This window comes from Gymnogyps californianus, chromosome 17 (assembly GCF_018139145.2).
Source record: "Gymnogyps californianus isolate 813 chromosome 17, ASM1813914v2, whole genome shotgun sequence".
NCBI classification, from domain to species: Eukaryota; Metazoa; Chordata; class Aves; order Accipitriformes; family Cathartidae; genus Gymnogyps; species Gymnogyps californianus.
The window spans coordinates 6916349-6927896 of NC_059487.1; the positions used below are offsets into that span (position 1 = coordinate 6916349).

At 43.6% G+C, this 11548-nt stretch overlaps 1 long non-coding RNA gene across 1 annotated transcript in view; it reads right to left on the bottom strand.

Moving 5' to 3' along the window:
* LOC127023437 (uncharacterized) overlaps positions 1-8392 on the bottom strand; it is a 29070-nt gene extending 20678 nt beyond the window's left edge. The window contains exon 1 of the long non-coding RNA XR_007767441.1: positions 8216-8392. This is a non-coding gene — a long non-coding RNA (uncharacterized LOC127023437). The remainder of the gene's footprint in view (positions 1-8215) is intronic.
* Positions 8393-11548: the final 3156 nt, after the last annotated feature.

Below are 11548 nucleotides of genomic sequence, written 5' to 3' on the forward strand. Positions count from 1 at the left end.
TGTTGTAAATACTTTTTTTAGTAATTTATAGCAATTTGATTAGAGCATTTCTGAACAGGCAGCAGCTCTTCTGCTCTTGTAATTTGTCCAAAAAGACAAGAACAAGGCTCAGCTTCTTGGCTGCCAAGCAGAAAGGTCAAATTACTGACCTCCATTTTGGGGTATCAGTTACAGCCACCTCAGCACTCCCCATTGCCTGCTGCAGTTGTCAGTCTTCTAAATATAGCTGCTTTTAGTTGCAGGATATTCTCTCCTTGTATACAATGGCAATATGCTTCATCACTCCCCCCAAAAAGCATATCACAGGATACTGGCAGTATTTATCATTAAAAGTTACAGCCTGTGTGCTATCTTATTTATTGAGTGTTGACAGAGACTTTGATGCTGCTGGTACACCCAAGTAAAGACAGCACTGTTTGAACTGTTTAAGCTTAAAACAGCAAAGCTGGGCCATATAAGTTGGCCCAAATAAAGCTGGATGAGTGGCTCGACATAAAATCTCATCAAGTCATTTTGAACAGAAAAATTAGGTTCACAGGTACATGTTACACTTAAGATTGTATTACATTCATCTCAATCACAAGAGCACAAGCTGACCTGAAATGCATGATTCGGATAGACAAGGCAGAGAAATACAGGGCTAGGAAAGAAGATCTAGGCAAGTCCCCATGGAAGCAAATCAGCTCCCCTATGAGCCTCCCTTCCTCTCCAGTGCAGTGGGTGGTGGGGACAAAGCCAACCCTAGAGCTGCATTCTGACTTGTCCTATTTTTAGACACAAATGTTATTCATAAGAAATTCTCGGGGTATCTGTTGGTTTGGGAAGTCACAACACAACAGCAGGAGACTGATCCATCTTCCTTCAGGGAAAAAACAGTGGTGTTTGCCAGCATCCCACAGCCTGGGGCAACTAGGGTCTGAGCAACATGTTCCTTCCCAGCAGCCTCCCTTTCTCTCCCGCTACACAAACATAAATATATAAAGCTTCTGTCCTTAGAGGATCCCTATCTTTCACTAATAACTAGAGGGATCCCTTAGTACCAAGTTATCTACAGAGCTCACCCTGCAAGGATAAACACTAAGCTATTTCACTACCCATCATCTGAGACCATGGTTGGACTTGGGGGACAAAGATAAAAGTCTTTCAAAATATGCAAGGGATAAGTGAGAAAGTTTGGCTTGCACAAGACATTTTTGACATTCCCACATGTCTCAAATGTCCACAGCTTAAACACAAACAAAATCAGTGGAGATTAAAAGAACTTTGACCCTATATTCTTCTTGCCTTTCATTGCAAAAAAAGCTGCCAGAATTCCCCCATGCACGCCCGCAGGCACACGCGCTCGCCCAGCACCCTGGCTCAGGCCCTTTTTTCATCTCTTCCAGGGGGAAGAAACTCCCACCCTGGAGCCTGGCCAGGCTGCTCAGGGCACATTGTGCTTGTTTTCATATCTGCAGTCTCAGCAGAGCAGTGAATAACCACTGTCAGGAATGTTGAACAAACACCACGCTTGACTTTTCACTGGGTTCTTACGGGCCCAGAACAAAAGCCTGGAGCCCAACCCGCTGAAACTTTGGGGCATTTGAAATCTGGATCCAGATCTGAAGCTTGTGGTTGGACTTCCATCTCTAGAGTTTCAGTTAGGAGTTCGGTTCATAAACACTTCTGCCACGGCCTTTTTCTGCTTTACTCCACCATGAATCAGGAGTTACTGCTATGAAATTAAGTTAGACCTGACCACAAGTGGGAATAGAACAGAGTTTACTCATATAACCAGCCATACCTTTTTGCTTTTTCATTTCTGGGTAAAATACACAGTTAGGGACAGTGGTTCATACGTACGTACATGGTGCACACAGTCCTGGGATAAATCATGGCAGTGCAATGGTAGGAGGAGGTAAAATTAAGCAGGACAAGGACTCAGCAGAAGCATACAAACAGAAAGTGCTCAAAAGTGGATGTAAAAATTCATCTGCCTCTTCTGCTAAATGATCATCACCAGCACAGCAAGCACACACTGCAGACTCCACTGCCTCTTACAAGCCTACACCCATCCGCCTTGAAATGTTCTCACTCATGAGCTCCTCACTGAAAATTCAGCTCCTGAGCTTTGCTTGTCACTCAGAGTAGGCAGGAGTCATACATTTGAGATTTCACCAGGCAAAGTGCTTCTGTGCTGTCAATGAAGTAATAAACATTTTAACATAAATTAAGAAAAGCTGCCTATGGGCTTGTAATAGTAGAACTCCAAACCTGCACATCCTGGCTCCAAGCATATTGCTTTAAAAATTACTGTAAAGCTTTTCTGCTACTCAGACACCATGGAGGGGAGAACCTGAACTGGAGGATGCTCCCCAATCTGCCACTAAACCACTGTGAAATGCTGAGCTCAGAATACCAACGTACTGTCTCCTGAACCATGGGGAGCCCAGAGAGCCCAATGGTGTTTTGGCAACGGTTTCAGGAGGTGATGCTATGACCCTTCTTTCTCCCCCTGACTTTTTGCTGCTGCTGGTCCTATTCCTGCATTACAAATTTCCCAGCCATTGAAGACTCCCTGGCAGAAGGTCTAACAAAGACTTTATTCCTTGCTTACCATTTTATGGCATGATATCTTTTTAAGGTTAAAATCTGTTAGGTAGCTACTTCCTACAGTTAATGTAACCAGCTTGTGACTTTCCTCTAGGATCCAATACATTCACTGCATGCTTCAGTATAACTGTTAATTAGCACAAGTGCAGAGTATTATTTTCTATTCACAGAAGGAAAAAAAGAAGAGGAGCTGATGGGAGGGGAAGCAATCAGATATAAACCATCATCCAGTTAATCAGCAAACTTTTCACTAACCCTTTGCATATTCAGTGCTTTAGGGGTTAATAAAGTCTCTTAGAAAGCAAAAGGTTTCCATCTGTAATCGGATCCTTTGTATGTGCTTTCCACTATAGGAATCAACTTAGCATTGACATCCTCGTAAAAATTTCCATTAGATTGAGGACTGAATGCCCACTAAGGCTCTGTGTGGTTTTGCAATTGATTCACTGAATGAAATCTTATCTAAAATCTTTTTATTTTATGCTATTATGGGCACAGGGGAAAATAGTGATGTAAAAATTTTCACCGCTTAGTTAATGCATAGTGCCTCTTGGAAATGGCCTTCAGGTTACCTAAAAAGATCGCCATTTCTATTTCCCACTATTTTGTTTCATATTACCAGTAATTGAAAAATGTTTCATTTGTTACAAAGTTATATATTGACACTTTGAATTGAATTCAGAACCTTTATCTTTAATCTTCTTATTAGATAGCTTCAGACAGCGGTTCACGTTATCTAGGGGGGGAAAAACACACAGTTCATCAGCTTGTGTTTTTTTCAAAAAGACATAGTTTTCACAAGACTGTTGTGTGTAAAACTATTCCTGTGCTTTAAAGATGTGAAGAGCAGTCTGACCATGTAGAAGCTACAAATCAGACTTTATATTGCTAGTGTCCCTGTAGCGGTGGTCCTCTCAGTGGCTCTCCAGAGAAAACACAGGGATAAGTCAGAATATCGCTTACAAAAATGTCAAATCTTTTGCTTCTTTAAAACGATACCCAATCGAGAACAGGGAGAACTGACGAGGAGGAATATTTTGTCTTTGCTTAAGATCTGCAGGCATATATGGATTAGCTACTACATCTTTTCCTTCTTAACATGCTATGAAGAATAATCTCCCAAACCAAATTCAGAAATTGAAGCCAGAATGAAGGCTGAACTGAGGAATTATCAGAATTCTTTGCAAGTATTTTTTATGTCCTCCCAGCCATACAGATTGGACATTCCCATCTGTCCACCGCAGCCGCAAAGAGAACCATATACTTGCACTATGTACTTAGAGTGCACACAGCCATAACCTCATAAACACCCACACAAACCCAGGACAAAAGTACGTGTACAACACCTGCACACTCACACCCTGCACACAAGCACTCAGAGATATGCTAAATGCAAGCACATGGGTTACACATAAATACATGCACTCAGATACAGCACATGGACATATGGTATGCATGTGGTTCATACCCACAAAGTACGTATTTGAAACCAACAGGTTTATTTTCCTTTTCTCTTTACTGGTCCTGGCCTCGGAATTTCTGGCATCCCAGCAGCAGTTGCAGTGTCCCTTACTCCGAGCTGTAAAACATTTGGGCCACTGAGTAACACCATCTGGATTTAAATGAGATATCCTCATGGTCTGCTCTTGTGCACATCACAAAGCAGACAGTAATAATAGTAATAAAGTTTGTCTTTGCTTTCCTGCCTCTCATTTCAGTTGCGGGAACTCTTTGCAGTGCATAAGAATAAAAATAATGCAATCCCTTGCCCTACTGCTGGAGGGAAGGCAAGGCAGTGCTGGAGCAGCTGGGAGCAGTGTAAGACTGTGCCAGCCTGGAAAGCACTGTGCATCCCAGGATGCAGAACGTGCCCTGTCCCTGGGCTGGAGGCAGTCGAAGGAAAGAGAGCAGCCCCAAGCCGTGTTCGTGATGTCTGGATGGTCCCTGCCTTTCCAAGCTTCTCCACAGGAGGAATCTCCACTTCCTATGATATATGGTTCTCTACACAACACTTAATGATAATTTGGATATATCAATCCAGCATAACCTAGTGATGTTGTATTGTGAACTTTCCAAGCATTTATTTCCAGCTGAGCTGGCTAGAAGTTTTCTAAACTTTTCTTTCCGAGAAAGCCATTTTCCTAACATTTTTTAGAGAAACTTAATTTTTTTAAAAAAAATCTCAGATTTCAAAATTAAAATGTATTGTTTTCACTCCAAGTGTGATGCATGCTCTACCCTCTCCTCTGCCTTCCCTCACCTCTTCAGTGCAAAACCATGAGGAAGTAGAAGAACAAGATAGCAGGAAAGAAAGGAGACAAAACCAACCAAAAGCAGAACCAAAACCATAATTTCAAAATAATTTTTCTTATTTTTATGTGTTTTCTACTGAAGATGCCAGAAACGGTTCTTTTTCACAAAACAATTGGGAAAAACATAATTTTTAAAGTAATATTAATGAAAGTAGTCATTTTTCCTAACAACCCACATCTGGCCTGGCTAATCCTGAAGGCACCTGACATTAGACGAGCCACGGGACCATTGGCTCAGCAGTGATATTTGTCATTAGTCCAGGAAGAAACCTCGAACTGGCAGAATTTTCATTCTCTGCATATGCGAACACACACAGTGTGACCACAGCCTGGAAACTCCCCAAGACAACAAATGAGCTGAATCCCAGATTTCATTTCAAAGCCAACCTCAGAAATTCCATGGTGCATTGAACCCTCCAGCCTTACATCCAGAAATCAATGAGGTGACACTGGCATAGAATAGAAATAATGTAGTGACGAAACAGAGCCCTAAAGTACTTAGCAATGACATTTTAAAAACAAAATACCATGCAAAAAAAAAAATGAAGTCAAACGCCCTTTAATCTCCATGACTCTGTAGTGTCACAGTCCAATTAAACCCTCAGCCTTCTGCTGAGTTAGAGCTACACCCACTGAAAAAGGATGCCCTGTGATAGACATTATGAGGTGACCTCCTCCATCCCAACATCTGTATAGTTGCCCTTAGTTCTAATGAATGCACATGCTGGAAGAATGACAGGATTTCCTACAAGCTCAAATTCACCCCATAAACTGCAAGGCATTGCTAATGTTTCTGTCTGTCCTGCTAAAATCCTGTCCCTGGATCAGAAATGTAGAAGAAATGAGCTAGACCCCTTGACTGAAGTTCCTTGCAGTCCCTTAATATAAATCTAATGCAGAAATAATGGCAATTTATAACCCAGGCAGCCAGAAAGCAGTGAAATGAAGCAAGCGGCCAGTTTATAGCCTCAGCAGTGCTTCTGAGACTGAAATACAATTTCTGGCCCCAGAGGGTGGTTTTGGGAGAGCGATACCACCTTGCACACATTCCTGCTATGCACCGCTCCCACCCCCGGCACGCAGACCTGCTGAGGCTCACACTCTGAGCATGCAACTCTTTCCCTTGGCCATGGCCTCCTCCTCATCCACCTGAGCAAACCCATTGTGCATATTCATGGTGTGCTGCCACTGCTGTCTCTTTTGCTGGGACACCAGTGACAGCACATCTGGTCATGCACCAGTTGCAGGGAGGTGCTCAGGAGAGCTGCCATAGAGCAGGGTACCACACTGCTAAAATTTCTGTCCCAGGCAGCAACTTAATTCAGCACCCTCTCTCCTGTCACTGGACTCAGCATGTTTGGGGACACACCTGTCACGCGACTTGACACCATTTTCCCTCTATGCCCATCCATGTCTCTGTGCAGCTTAAGAGCTCTGCAATATTACGTTTTAACAGACCAGTAATACTAATGAGCTTATGACTGAAATGGCCATCTCTTTCCTGAAGAACCCCTTGCCAGTAAGGATTAAATGCCCACCTGGTCTTACTGGGCATAATACCAACAGGAAACAACCCTACTTGTTTCAGGCAGAAAAGAATAAGGACAGATTTGTCATTCTCTCATGTATTTACCATTGAACATTTCTATTACTCTGCATTCTCACCTCACATCCAGACCACAAATGCCCCACTTCGTGCTAGATGCCATTCAAATACATTGCATAGAAACCTTAGAAAGAATAAACAATAATAAATGTGTTAAAACACACCCCTGCTTGCAGTAAAGATCCATAATCACAGACCACCCCAACACAAAGATCTTGCAATCCAGTCTGAGACATTTCTCTGGTAACACAGCAAGTCAAGGATGGACTAGAGAAGGCTTGCCTCCTTCAAGTCAGTCCTACTACAACTACTTGCCCTTCCCGAGGCCAAGCTGCCTCCCTGGAGGCGAATACACCCAGCCAGCCCATGTTGCTGACAGCTATCAAAAAGTCAGGCTCCCTGCATCTTTTTGAGGAAGAACTAGTCTGCCAGCAAGAACAGACAGGGGCAACAAGACAGCAAAGAGCAAGTAGAGGGGAAAGGTGGCTGGAGCAGTTGTACACACAGATGGGATCATCAATGGGATCATTCATTGATGGGCATGCCAAATGGATCCCTATCCTATGAATATTTTTGAGTACAGCCAGATTTTCAAAGCTGTTTTGGAGGCTTGAGCCCCAAGTCTCCTATTTAAAGTGAACCTCCACACCTGGCTTGGCAAAATGAATGTGTTTCACAGGTACATGCTCCTGGCTTCCTTCTCTGTGCACCTCTTGGGGAAAGTGGGCACCGGGGGGGTGCAGAAGGAAAGAGTAGCTCACAGCACCTGGCCAGGTCACCTTATTGCCGGGAGCGTGGCATTGGGACAGTGCCCTGTGGCTGGCAAAGTAGGAACCTGTAGCAAGAAAGCAGCAAAGAACCAACTTCTGCGCTGGCACCACTTAAGCAAGAAGAGAACACGTGTCCACAGCCTACACTGCTCATGATTTACACCGACATGAATAAGATCAGAACCAGGCCCTTGCGCTTTGTTACGACAGTAGAGGCAACAGGGAGCTTAGCCTCTCGTCCTCAGGGTATATGCCTTCTCTACCCCTTTGTGGTACCAGCACAATAGATAATGAATTCCTGGAAAAGGAGATCCAAGGAGGTTTCCATAAACAATTCAGGATTTCTCCTTTAAAAACCTCTGAAATATTTTCTTAATGGTTGAGCCATGCAAGTCATTAGGTTTCTGTCAGTGTGCTCAATACATATGTATGTGCCAGAGACCAGAATCCTGGTGGAGTCTGTACTGCAGGACATCTATAAAAGAAAATTACAGTTTAAGTGTCCAAAACAATGATCTGTGGGTGGTCTTCTGGTTAGCAGATGGGTTTCTACAGTGCACATATAGCTATTAGTAACAAACACCTCCTTGTTTTTGTCTCAGTAGTCTCTGCATAGGAAGAGGAGTTAGTGCACAGAGGATTCACTGCCTACAGATTAGCAGTTCATATATCTTTGCTGCACAGAGTGTGCAATCCTACCTAGGCAGGTCTGATAGGTCTAATAACATTTTCACTCAAAATGGAGCTACTTGTAGACATTTATCAGCATAAAATAACAAACAAAAACTGACCCACCCTCTGCTCTCACATGACATTATGTCTTCCAGGTGAAGCCAAATCAGAATAGGTAGGGTGGAAAAGGTAGTTAAAACTCCTTTTCCTTAGATACATGGAGACACCCATACAGCCAGTTGGATGTTGCCTGCTTGACTTACCAGCTTTGACCACAGATGCAGCACAGAGCCTCTTCAGTCTAAGGTTTCTTTCAAAAAGGCCATGAAATATCACCTCAAACTTCCCAGTTTCAGCTTAACCTGAACAGTGTTGCTCTTCTGATTTGGAGTGTGGCCCAAGGAACAGTTACATAAAGTACACTGAGATGGAGAGAAGCACAAAGAATTGAGACAGGGAAAGCACTGCCAGGAAGGTCAGAAACCTTTTAAACCAGATCGGCACCCGCAGAAATTGCATCGTGGAACCACACCCTGAAGGTGTGTACCCAATGTACCCTTTTCTTCCCACACCTGTAGGGAATCTGAAGTTTGCCTTCCCCACCTTGTTAATCAAAGTGTTAACTCAAAGCCTTCTCACAAGTGTTATGACTGTCAGGAGCAGCCCAGTAATTTAAGAACACCATATACTAATTGACTTTTGGGATGAGGAGTGATGTATGCATACATTAAGTTTAATATGGACTTTTGGAGAAACTAAAAATTAAACAAAAGTACGGCTCAGGATATGTCACTTTTCAGCAAACATGTGGGAGCTGTTAAGTGACAGGGTCAGGATGAGGAAAGACCTGCAGCCACGGGAGACTATCAGTTTTAAGGAAGCCACTGTGACTCTTGGTCCCAGGATCTGAGAGGGAAGACCCACCAGCAGCAAAGGTAGTCATAGAAGAAAGTAAAAATTTGGGGTCCTGAGTCCAGAGCCTGCCCTGTGAGTGGGAAGAACCAAACTGCATCCTTCAAAAAGGGAAAAATAGAGTGCTAAGGCAATAAAGGCTGAGGGGATGCACGCAGCCCAGCCAGAAGGAGCAGATGCACAGCTGGCACCACGACCAGGAGCGCAGTAATCCGTTACCATCAATTATTTTGCCCTTGATCCCTCTGGCAGACACCCTGGGAACAGGGAAGGAGTTGGGAGCAATTAAGATGTAAAGGTGTACTCTGAGGAGAGATTAGCTAACGTGGTCTAAGGCACGCGAAGGCGGTGTCTATGCACCAGATGGCCGGATCGTGCAGGGATACCTGCTCCCTTTGAGCGAGCGAGCTCAGGTTTCAGCAACGGGGTGGCCATCACCAGCACTGTGCACACTATGGGCTGATAGATAACCTGAAACCCAGGCTAAATTAACCTCCACTGAGATCTCTGTTGGGCTAGCTAGACCGCTACCAGCGTCTGCATGGTTAACTGCCTACATTACGCTGCCAGCTCTGCTGTTACTGCTGTACGGACACATCTACACCAGAAAAAAATCAATAGACAGTGCAAAGGGTAACAAAGAGTTTGGTGCTGAAGTTCTGCTAATCCCCTGAGACAGCACTGCTGTTTTATAGCTCTTACCTAATAGTGTGATGGCTTGAATAGATCACCTCTGGCCAACTCATAAAGAGTCGATCATCTCCAGATCCAGGAGCTGGCTGTGCCATATCACTTTTCGGACCATAATTACACATTAAAGAGAATATAATGAAAGATATTTTGCAAAAGCTTAAAAAATCAAGCAGATGACAGGCTTCTGGAGGAAGTGGAGCTGCCTGCCTATGAAGGCTCACACCTGCCAGGGAGAGCCGGGAGGCAGGGAGGAGGCTTTAACCCACACGTGCTCCCAGCTGCATGGCCAACAAATGGCCACAGCATCCCCCAAATCCACCGCACGCCTGGATACAGCCCGGACTTTTCTGTATGTGAACAGGGATCACCAGTGATGAGAAGACAGGGCAAAGATACACCAAGCAGTGTTGTTCTGCGTTTCCACAAAGAAATGTTGCCTTTCACGTGGCTTTCGAAAATTCAGCTGAATGACCAACTGTCCTCTTGAAACTTTCTTTCCTGCCTCCATAGTTCTTTGAAGAGTAAAAATTAACTGGGTAAAAATTAACTGATTCTAGTTCACTGTATAGACTATCAAAGATTACTCTACCTCTCTTGGCTTTAATTGTTAATTAGGCCACAAGGATCATTGTTGGAATGGGACATTTTAGCCAAAAAAATACTGAAATTATGAATGTTCTAAAACATTTGCTCCAAAGTGAATCAGTTCATAAACACTTCCAGGGCACATGATGTCTCATGCATCGGCCTGCAGAGCACACCTTAAATTTTCCATCTGGGTGTAAATTCCAGAAGAAGATGTCACCAGTCAGTTCTGAGAAGTGAGGGTGTCATTAGCATGTTGCTTTAATTGTATTTTAAATATCACATTAAACAATTTTTTGTAGATTTCCTAAGAAGAGTCTTCTTTCACGAGGTGTCCCAAGTCTCATGTCGACTTACTGTGGCTCAGATGTGTATGTGAAATCCAATTAGCACATTCCAAACTTCATTTCCACTGAAACACAATCAATTGTAACTTATTTTTGAATCACGCTGCTTTCTCTAATTGTTAGCTCCAGCCTCTGCTGAATAGGTGGTTAAGCAAATTATTCCATCTCACATATGAAAATTGTGCTATTTATGCTGGCAGCTTTCATGGTTACTGATGAGGTTTCTTGAGCTAATGAAATAATGAAAACACAAAACAGATTTACCTTTCTTAATAAGGAAAAAGATAATGAACTAAAATTAAAATTGAAACTCTCACTATACACAGAGTTACCATAATATCGTTTCTGTTTTAAATTAATGCCTGTGCTTTTTTATTTTATTTTTTACAAGCCAGTGACAAAGCTAGTTAAAAATCCACTTCAACTGTGGCATTGTAAGGATGCTTTTACTTTATTGCATTTTTTATAATAGAATTATGGGACATACAGTTTTAGTGACTTTTCTCTTCCGTGTGATTAGGCATACACGAAAGGGCAACACTTTGATTAGACTCTATGCCAGGCTTCAGGGAGATCTGTCATTGAAGGGGAAAGGGGAGGATGGATGAACGTGGTTTTTGGTCACCTTTGCATCCTTCTATCCATTCCTGGATGCTGGGCTGGCACCGTCCTGGTGGAAATCTGCTGGGATTTGCATTGCTGGAGCCCCGCAAAGCAAGCCAGGTTCCTCACTCGCCCACTGCCCTGCTCCGCTTCCCAGCCTGTGCCAGTGATATGGCTCATGAGGAAGCTTTGCCAAGGAGAAAGCACAGCCGCATTGTGCTTAAAAAACCCATCCTCTCACCCTGGGGCCAAAGGCGGGAGGAAACCTCAATGTGCTTGTGTCGTCTGTCTGGCAAAGCCTTCTTGCTTCCTCTAGTTTACACATACTGAGTTTGAAATGGTCTAGCAATATTTTTTTGCTCACTCCCTCGTGGCCCCCATGGGGAGGCCGAGGACTGGGTCTGTGAGACTCCAGCTAACACTGAGCCTGTGCTTGATGTCGTGCTGGATTGAGCC